We start from the raw sequence: 9592 nt of genomic DNA, 5'->3' as shown, positions 1-9592 counted from the left end.
CTGCTCCGATCTTCCTGATCCCTCTGTCACTGAAAATCTCCCAGACGCTCCTTGCTCCTCTCTGAGAGCTCCAGGTGCCAATATAGACTACGCAGATTCGAGGATTGGCAGGCCACCGATTCTCGATGATCGGAGTATAGGTGCCAATTCCATTCAGGCAACAAAGCACGTGTTCCCTCCTTATTAGTATACTGTATATGCGAATAGTCACTGTTCTAGTCTTATTATCGACAAATATAATTTTATTACGAAGAAATGTCAATAAGACCACTTTGAAAAGCGACAAACTTTCGAAAAAATCGTTCAAAATTGAAACAATGTGCTGGTAGATGAAAAAATAATAGATCCTTAAAAAAAGAAATACAAAAAGGAAAATGAAAAATTAAGGTACAGGTAACCCTCCTATAACACGGTAGATAGGTTCCTAGAAAATGTGGTGTTGTGTGAAACCGTGTTGTATGAGACCCAGAGCCAGTACAAAAAGGGGGGTTACGTTCCGAAAACTTATTAAAAACAAATTTCTTTTCTAATTCTACATAAACAACTTAATTTTTATTAAAAATATCAATGTATGTGCAATACAAAATAAAAACGAAACAATAATATTATTTTAATTTAACGCAACTTTAATTTAATAAATTTCTTCGTCGTCATGTAGAAGTACAGTGTTGTACAAAGGTTTTTGCAATTTTCTTATCGTGTTAGAGCGAAACCGTGTTGTAGGAGGGTTCTCGCAATTTATGAATCGTGTTATAGGAGGGCTACCTGTATATGAATATCGGAAGAAAAATCGTGAAAACAAATAATCGAAGCGATTATAATGAAAGTTGTGTGCGAAATTTTTAATGAAAATTTGGAATTGCTCATTTAGATCATGGTAGGTTTAGTGTTAAAGGACTAAGACCGAGCGGATATCCAGGTCGCGTGACGAACCCGACTTATCGACGGATCCCGACACGGATATACCTAATTTCCGGTACGCACGAGGATCCCCTACAGTCTCTGACGAGGCTGCACGAAGTCGCAAATGTGCGGTCGCATGGCTGCGCGAATTTTTCGAGAAGCTCGACGTCTGGTCAGCTACGCGTGATTCCCTAAATTTCCTTCCATTTCACCCCCAATTTTACCCCAAATTTCTCGCATTTTCTTCCTTCCTTTCTCTTTTCGCTTCCCCCTCGATCTCGACTCTCGTAGTCGATTCGAGGTCTGACGTTAATTACAGGTAACACGGGACCGGGATGGCCGCGCTATGCCAACTTGCATGTACCTTTGGACTGGCTGAAAATCAATTGACACTGATTGACGTCATCGCGAAATTTCACGCTTTCCACCGCGGTTCTGCCCACTCGCGCAACGGGATGCCAGTTGAATACCGTCGAAATTGCGCGAAAAGAGACGTGTCACGAACCCCTGACACAGCGAAGAAGTACACACGTACCTAAAAACATGTGTGAATCGGTACTACATCCAGGTGACGAATCGACGTCACATTTATGCAAACACGATTGCCTGTGTGGGAGTCATTAGGTCTTAAGAACACTCTGTGATGCAAACAATTGCGTACAGATTATAATAAAAGTAATGCAACAAAAGCTGGTGAAAAATATCACATTGAGCAGATTCAACACAGATTTCTAAGATCTGCTAGCTATAAATTTGCACGTTATATGAGTATTTATGATCATGATTATGAACCTGTTCAACGCAAGCTTGATCTTAAATCTCTTGAATCAAGAATTATATTATACGCAGTCCAGAATTACTATCTTTCATTAATTTTGATGCTCCTTCAAGAAATTTAAGAGACTTTCGAACCTTTATACCTGACCAGCATAATACTGCGCGACTTGAATCAGCAGACCTTATCACTAGAATATGCTTTCTTGAAAACAATTTCTCATCCAACCTTCAATTTTTTGGCAATAATATCTCTTCCTTTAGAAACTAGATCTTAAATCTCTAAGCAAATTGTTCATATCAGCTATATCGGTATTTGTACCATACGTAACCTATATTCTTTCTCTCGCTAACAAACTGATGTATTTTTAATTTTTTGCTCATGCACTAATGGATTCTACTGTCTGTGAATTATTATTAAAATATTAAAATAAGAAAATACAAAAATAATAAAACGAACGATTATAATAAAAGTAAAACCAACGATGCGTATATCCTACCTAACTCTAAAATTATGTCAGACATGTCCAGTTCTGCTTTGAAAAATTCTGGAAGAGAATAAAGTTCAAACGAGGAACGATTGCTATAGCAACAAGACCATTCATAGTAGAAACGAGTGATTAAATACGCGTGTGCGTTCTCCCGAGGAACGAACGAAGCTGGAAACACGTAGCTTAATCAATTTACCTCTGATGGAACCGTCGAGGATGGTACCGAGTTGGTGAAAAAGCTGACAAAAATGGAATTCCGTGGGAAGATCGACAATTTTCGGTGTGACGAGTGCTCTCGTTGCGTCTATCTGCAAGAGTGTGTCAAGGCTAGGCCTGTCTGTCCAACCGAATGCACGTGTGTACGGCAAAGAGCTCGCAAGATGTCGGTCAGCTGTGATTGCCAATCCGTCAGCCGGTCTAGCTGCACACAGAGACAGTCGCAGGCGAATTTTCTTAATTGGTCAGACACTTAGGCACGAAAAAGGAGCTGCACTCCATTTCGCGTAATTGAGGATGGGTACGAGAAAGATGGCGTTATGTCAGGTGCGTATTATCGAGTAGGTTTAAATAGACGTTGCGGATGGCAAACGAATCGCGACATTTAGGACGCGACACGTAGACGTTTAGGTATGGAAAAGGAACTGCATTCCATTTCGTGTAATTCAGGATGGGTTTGAGAAAGACGCTGGTATGTTAGGTGTGTACTATCGATTAGGTTTAAATAGACGTTACAGATACTGTGAGGTATTGCAAGTGCTCTGTTTCATCGAGATCCTTGCTCATTAGCATAATCGCGACGTCTTTCTAGGATTAGGAAACAATGCGTGTATGATTTTGTCATGCGGTGAGTCATACGTGACGGGAGCACTGGCTCACTCTGTATCATTCTGTATCGCAATCGTTCATGTACACACTCCTGTAGAATGTTATTCCTCTTTCCCAATTGACGGTATAGTCGTGAGTAGAAATTTGTAAATAATTCTAGCGATCTCGAACACTGAATTTGAGAACATTCGATAACTGGTCACAAATGGTGCGGTGATATATGGTGTGGAACGTGGTTCTAGGAAGATCAGAACGAGAACGTTCCGCAATGCCTACCCCCAGTGAAGACAAAGGACGATAGGGGGCCCACGAATAAAAGGTGAGCTCCCGATCTCCAGGTCAGCAATCTCTCAAAGTGTTAAATAGTGCATCCTGTGATCCACGTGGGGACCAAAAATATCACCAAATTCTCGAAATTATTCTCTACTGGCCAGTCAATTTGATTTCAAGTCACCACTATCGAAAGGCAGTGAATTGCCTTTGACGTCAAGTTACCGCTATCGATAGTCAGAGAATTGCCTATGACGTCAAATCACCATTATCGATAGACAGAGAATTGCCTATGACGTCAAGTCACCACTATCGATAGGCAGCGAATTGCCTATGACGTCAAATCACCACTATTGATAGACAGAAAATTGCCTATGACGCCAAATCACCACTATCGATAGACAGAAAATTGCCTATGACGCCAAATCACCACTATCGATAGACAGAAAATTGCCTATGACGCCAAATCACCACTATCGATAGACAGAAAATTGCCTATGACGCCAAATCACCACTATCGATAGACAGAAAATTGCCTATGACATCAAATCACCACTATCGATAGACACTGAATTGCCTATGACGTCAAATCACCACTATTGATAGACAGAAAATTGCCTATGACGTCAAATTACCACTATCGATAGACAGAAAATTGCCTATGACGTCAAGTCACCGCTATGGATAGGCAGAAAATTGCCTATGACGTCAAATCACCACTATTATAACTACACGGTGTCAATCTGATCTACATCACCACCAGTATTAGGAGTCAATGTGACACACGTCACTTGTCTGAGCTTAAAATTCCGTATTTGGTATTCGTAAATAGAATTGCGAGAAATTGGTAGCAGTTGTGCCATAGTAACAGTTGCTCCTCTCGCCTGTAGCCTGTGTGAGGACTCCTCGCAAGTTAGCTGCAGTACACGTTCTCGAATTTAAACGACGGAGCAACGGAGGATTCACACGGTGGGTCCAGGACGTGCAGCGAGAATTTCAGAGGATATCGCGGGATCGTGGCTCGTCACGGATCACCGGAGCCACACTCGGGACGAAAAAGGAGAAACAGGAAGTCCCGGCGGCGCTTTCGCGTCGGAACGGTTATTTCACGACGACGTAATTTCGCGGCATGCTTTTTCTGTCCCGCGGATGGCTTCCTAAACTGGTAACCGTGCGATCTTATTAGCCAACTTTCCAAAAACCGACCGCGGGATTCCTCTTCCTCCTTTCCTCACCTCTTCCACGAGAAGGAAGCACCCGCGTGGCTCGTGATCGCTAGGACGAGGCCATGGAACGCCAGCAGCGATAACGAATACAGCGTAATCCCCTAACGAACCGTTTCCCTGCCACGTTCCCTGATCAGACGTATCCCATTAGCACGGTATCGAGCTCATCTATCGAATTATGAAACTATCCGGCCCCTTATTATCGCGCCGAACAATGCTATACAATGTCGATTCAATTATAATCACCGGCGTCGATCGCCCCCTTTAATTAACACAAACGTACGCGAAAGCTTCTTATCTCGGCTGCAATTATTCCGCGAAGCCGACGCAGGAAAAAAGGATCACCTAAAGACTCCGCAGGTAACGTTGCAATTGCAAGGACAACCTACCAACCAAAATTGCAACCAAAGTTCGCCAAGGACTCGGGAGTCAACCCTGAGTCAAAGGATACTTAACTATAGGTTTACTATACTTATATAGTTAACACTAGTTAACACTAGGTTTACCGACGCTATCTGTATACCTATTTCTAAGCGCACCTGTCAAATTGACAGCTAAAGGAAATCACGTGTTCTTTTTTTTTTTAACGATTAGTTTAATTTGAAAACAATTATATATTATATTATCAGTCTTAATATAAGTTAACTAAATCTGTTACCATCGTATAATTGGAGCAACCCTTCCGTCAAATCCGTCATCAAATTCAACCGTTCCGTGAATCTAATGGTAATCACCTACTCATAATGGCAGTTAAAAGGATTTTCACAATAAAAGTAAAACTTGTTAAGAATATAATAAACCGATGTAGATGAGATGCTCGTAAAAGGGATCAAACGTGATCTATGGTATATGAAGAATATTCAGCAACTGGTAATGGAAAAAGTCAGCCCGCGGATTATTCCGCGCTCGGTGATAGGCGATAGTCGTAGCTCGCGGAATATTCCGCGCTCGGTGATAGGCGATAGTCGTAGCTCGCGGAATATTCCGCGCTCGGTGATAGGCGACAGTCGTGGCTCGCGGAATATTCCGCGCTTGGATGCAAATGGGTTAATAAAACCAAAGTAACTTCCTGTACCTTCCCTTACCACGCGTGATGGGCAAGTGTACACTAGACTGTCTTTCAGCGAACTAGATAATAACTAGATAGATAAATAGATTTCTACCGATCGTTGTTGTTACTCTTTTGTTTCTCCAACAGTGGCTAAAGGATTATACAATTTATTTGGACACCTTATCGTTGTAATTTGTCATCTTCTCGAGAGTGTCTTCGACCCAACCCAACACTACGAGTGTGAAAATCTTTGTCAGTAGTTGCACGACGATGAACCTCGGCTGTGTCAAGGGATCGTTGAAGTCACTCGAGAGTTCTTTCCACCCTGTCCTCCTGCATGGCATTACTAACAGGAACTGTGGAAAGGAGACAACAACGCCATCATGAGCCAGAAGACACGTTGAACACGGAAGAAAATAATAAATTACGTTGCGAAATAGCTTGCATGTATTTACAGTCATTCTAGCTATCCTCCTATACCTTTCCAAGAGGAATGACTCCTAAAAATGACGAATTCCTACGTCATTCTCCTCTATTCTATGTCATTCCTATAGAATATATAGAATATATAGAATTGTCATTCAACGAAGGTGTCTAACCCTCAGCTCGCGAATTAAGCTCAGTGACATTTCTCTAGAATCTTTTTCCATGTTCTAGAATCACAATGCGTGATTTTTAAAAATGCAGAACCGCGATTTTAACATTTTTCAGTAATGTCTTCTGCTCGAGGAAGCGTCCAATCTCTGTCATTTCGTTCCTCGACCATCGACGTTGACAACGCAACGTCGAAGAGGGATTCCCGATCTCCGTGATCTTCGCGAACGCGATCGAGGATCTATGGGGAATCGGTGCGAGCCTAGGCGATTATAAATATGCAAATGTTGCCGCTGAAAAGTGGCCGTGACGCGTCATCGGTCTGGGACTCTTTCGGGCGACCGAGCAACATCCATCGAAGATTGCAAATGCGTCGAAGATGCGATTGTTTCGGGGCCGACTTTGCACGCGCAATCTCGCGGTACGTGATTTCTCTGCCAACAGGTTCCACCGGCAAGGTGAATCACTCTCGTGACTCACGCACGAATTCATCCGCAAGCCTGACACCCCGCGAGGGGGGCCACGCACTTTGCAACCTGGGAAACAGCGGTATCGAGTGTCGACGGTCTTGTTTTGAGACAATGGGACAATAAGGGATTTGGAAACTCGAATTATTTTTTTAATTTTTTGAAATTCGTGTGCTTAGGACGTCATGTCGAAACGATATTTGAAAATGGTATGGGACTTTAGGGGAGTTGTCTTGAAGTCTTATAAAGGAAAATCAATCTCTGATGTGCTTGATATGACAATAGATCAGGCTTGTGATTTTTTTGAAAACCTTCCAATGGTAAAAGAAAAGTTGGTTTCTTTGCAGGAAGTGGGGCTTGGAAGTTCTTTTTGCGCTTTTCTTGAGTCTACATGTTTCGATATATTCGGAAACCACTATAAACCATTACAGTAACGCATCGTTAAACAAGTGACATCCACGGCAACTATTATAGTAATGCATCGTTGGAAAAGATGACATGGACGGAAACCACTATAGTAACGCATCGTTAGAAAGGTGACATCCACAACAACTACTATTGTAACGCATTGCTAGAAAGGTGACATCCACAACAAGTACTATAGTAACGCATTGTTAGAAAGGTGAGATCCACAACACTACTATAGTAACGCATCGTTGAAAAACATGACATCTATGGAAACCACTATAGCAACGCATCGTTCATTCGAAACAGTGACATCCACAGCAACTACTATAGTAATGCATCGTTGAAAAAGATGACATCCACGGAAACCACTATAGTAACGCACCGTTAGAAAGGTGACATCCACAATTACTATTGTAACGCATCGTTAGAAAGGTGGCATCCACAACAACTACTATTGCAACACATCGTTAGAAAGGTGACATCCACAATAACTACTATAGTAACGCATCGTTAGAAAGGTGACTTCCACAATTACTATTGTAACGCACCGTTAGAAAGGTGACATCCACAATAACTACTATAGTAACGCATCGTTAAAAAGGTGCGATCCACAACACTACTATAGTAACGCATCGTTGAAAAACATGACATCTATGGAAACCACTATAGTAACGCATCGTTCATTCGAAATGGTGACATCCACAGAATCCACTATAGTAACGCATCGTTAGACAAGTGAGATCCACGGCAACTACTATAGTAACGCATCGTTGAAAAACATAACATGGACGTAAACCACTATAGTAATGCATCGTTAGAAAGGTGACATCCACAACAACTACTATACTAACGCATTGTGAAAGAGATGACATCCACAACGACTACTATAGTAATTTAACGCTGAAAAATATGACATACACGGAAACTACTATACTAACGCATTGTGAAAGAGATGACATCCACGACTACTATAGTAATTTAACGCTGAAAAATATGACATACACGGAAACTACTATACTAACGCATCGTGAAAGAGATGACATCCACAACGACTACTATAGTAATTTAACGCTGAAAAAGATGACATACACGGAAACTGCTATAGTGACGCATCGTTAGAAAGGTGACAACCACAACAACTACTATAGTAATTTAACGCTGAAAAAGATGACATCCACGGAAACTGCTATAGTGACGCATCGTTAGAAAGGTGACATCCACAACAACTACTATAGTAATACATCGTTCATTGGAAAAGGTGACATTCGTGAAAATCACTATAGCAACGCATCCTTCGCTCGAAAAGGTGACATCCACGGAAGTCACAAAAGCGGTATATAATACCCGAGGGGTTAAAGGTTTAACGCGCTACTGCAAACGACAAAGAGCGCCGTTACGGAACAAGAGCAAGAACGGAAAGGTCGGGCAGACGAACGCGAGTCGTTGGCGTAGCACAATGGCGTAGTAATTACGGGGCGAAGGAAAGCACGACGCGAATGACAGGGTGTTAGCTCGAAGGTCGGATTGCAGGCGATTTATCCGAACGGTGCAGAGGACGCAGATGATGGTTACGCTGGAAGAACAAACTCTGACCGTTGGACGAGCGGTCGTTGAAAAGGCGGCCAGTCTGTCTCGGCAACTATTCCGCGACGCGTTAAAAACGGTACGGCCCGCCGCGTTGGGCCCGCATCGGCGCCCGTATCCCACGTGCCTCGCTGCTACCCCACGCGCAATTTCCGCGCGAACCGTTTAGCGAATTTTCTTTCCGATATATCGACGAGAGTCGGTAACGGGCCCGCAGTAAAATACGACGCACGGCGCAACGTTCAAAGTAACGCGCAATAACTTACGCGGTTATGGCCCTTAACTCTATCCCATCGTGCCACGTGGAAATAGTTAGATTAACGAGATTTCCTTCCAACCACCTTCCACGTCGTTACAACCGCCAGAGATTAACGGGCTGAACAACGGTGCCCTCCATCCACGCGAGCCACGGTTCCGGGTTCCGACCACCTCTGGCTCCGGAAACGAACTCGAGAATCGAACCTCGGGTCCGGAAATGCCCTTTCAAGAATTACGGTACGGAATATGCAGTCGCGATCCGCTTTCGACTGATCGAGAAGGAAATTTGATGGACTCGAGACGAAATCTTGGACCCAAAAACGTCCTCGCACGAAGAAAATTCTGGAATGGAATATATAGTTGAGTCATGCGTGTTCCATCTGCGCTCCGATCTGTTTTTAACCGATAGGGAATAACGAAATTTAATCCAGATATGATCTAAAACGATTGAAAACGAAATTCGGTGGTTTAGAGACGAAATTTGGGGACCATAAGTGTCGTCGCACGCTGAAAATTATGGAATGAACCACGCGGTTGCATCACACGCGCCATCTGCGCGCCCATTCGATTTTTACCGATCCAAAAGGAAACTTCATCGATTCGAGACGAAATTTCGAATCTAGAAACGTTCTCGTATGCCAAAAATTCCAGAAGGGAACGCGTTGGTGGAAATTTACGTGCCCCATCTGCGCTCCGATCCACTTTTGTTCCATCGAGAACCTAAATTTGATTCAAGCATAA

The sequence above is a fragment of the Eufriesea mexicana genome, unplaced genomic scaffold (genome assembly GCF_001483705.2).
Source record: "Eufriesea mexicana isolate 0111107269 unplaced genomic scaffold, ASM148370v2 scaffold4744748345, whole genome shotgun sequence".
Classification (NCBI taxonomy): Eukaryota; Metazoa; Arthropoda; class Insecta; order Hymenoptera; family Apidae; genus Eufriesea; species Eufriesea mexicana.
Note: the sequence above shows the minus strand (reverse complement) of the source record.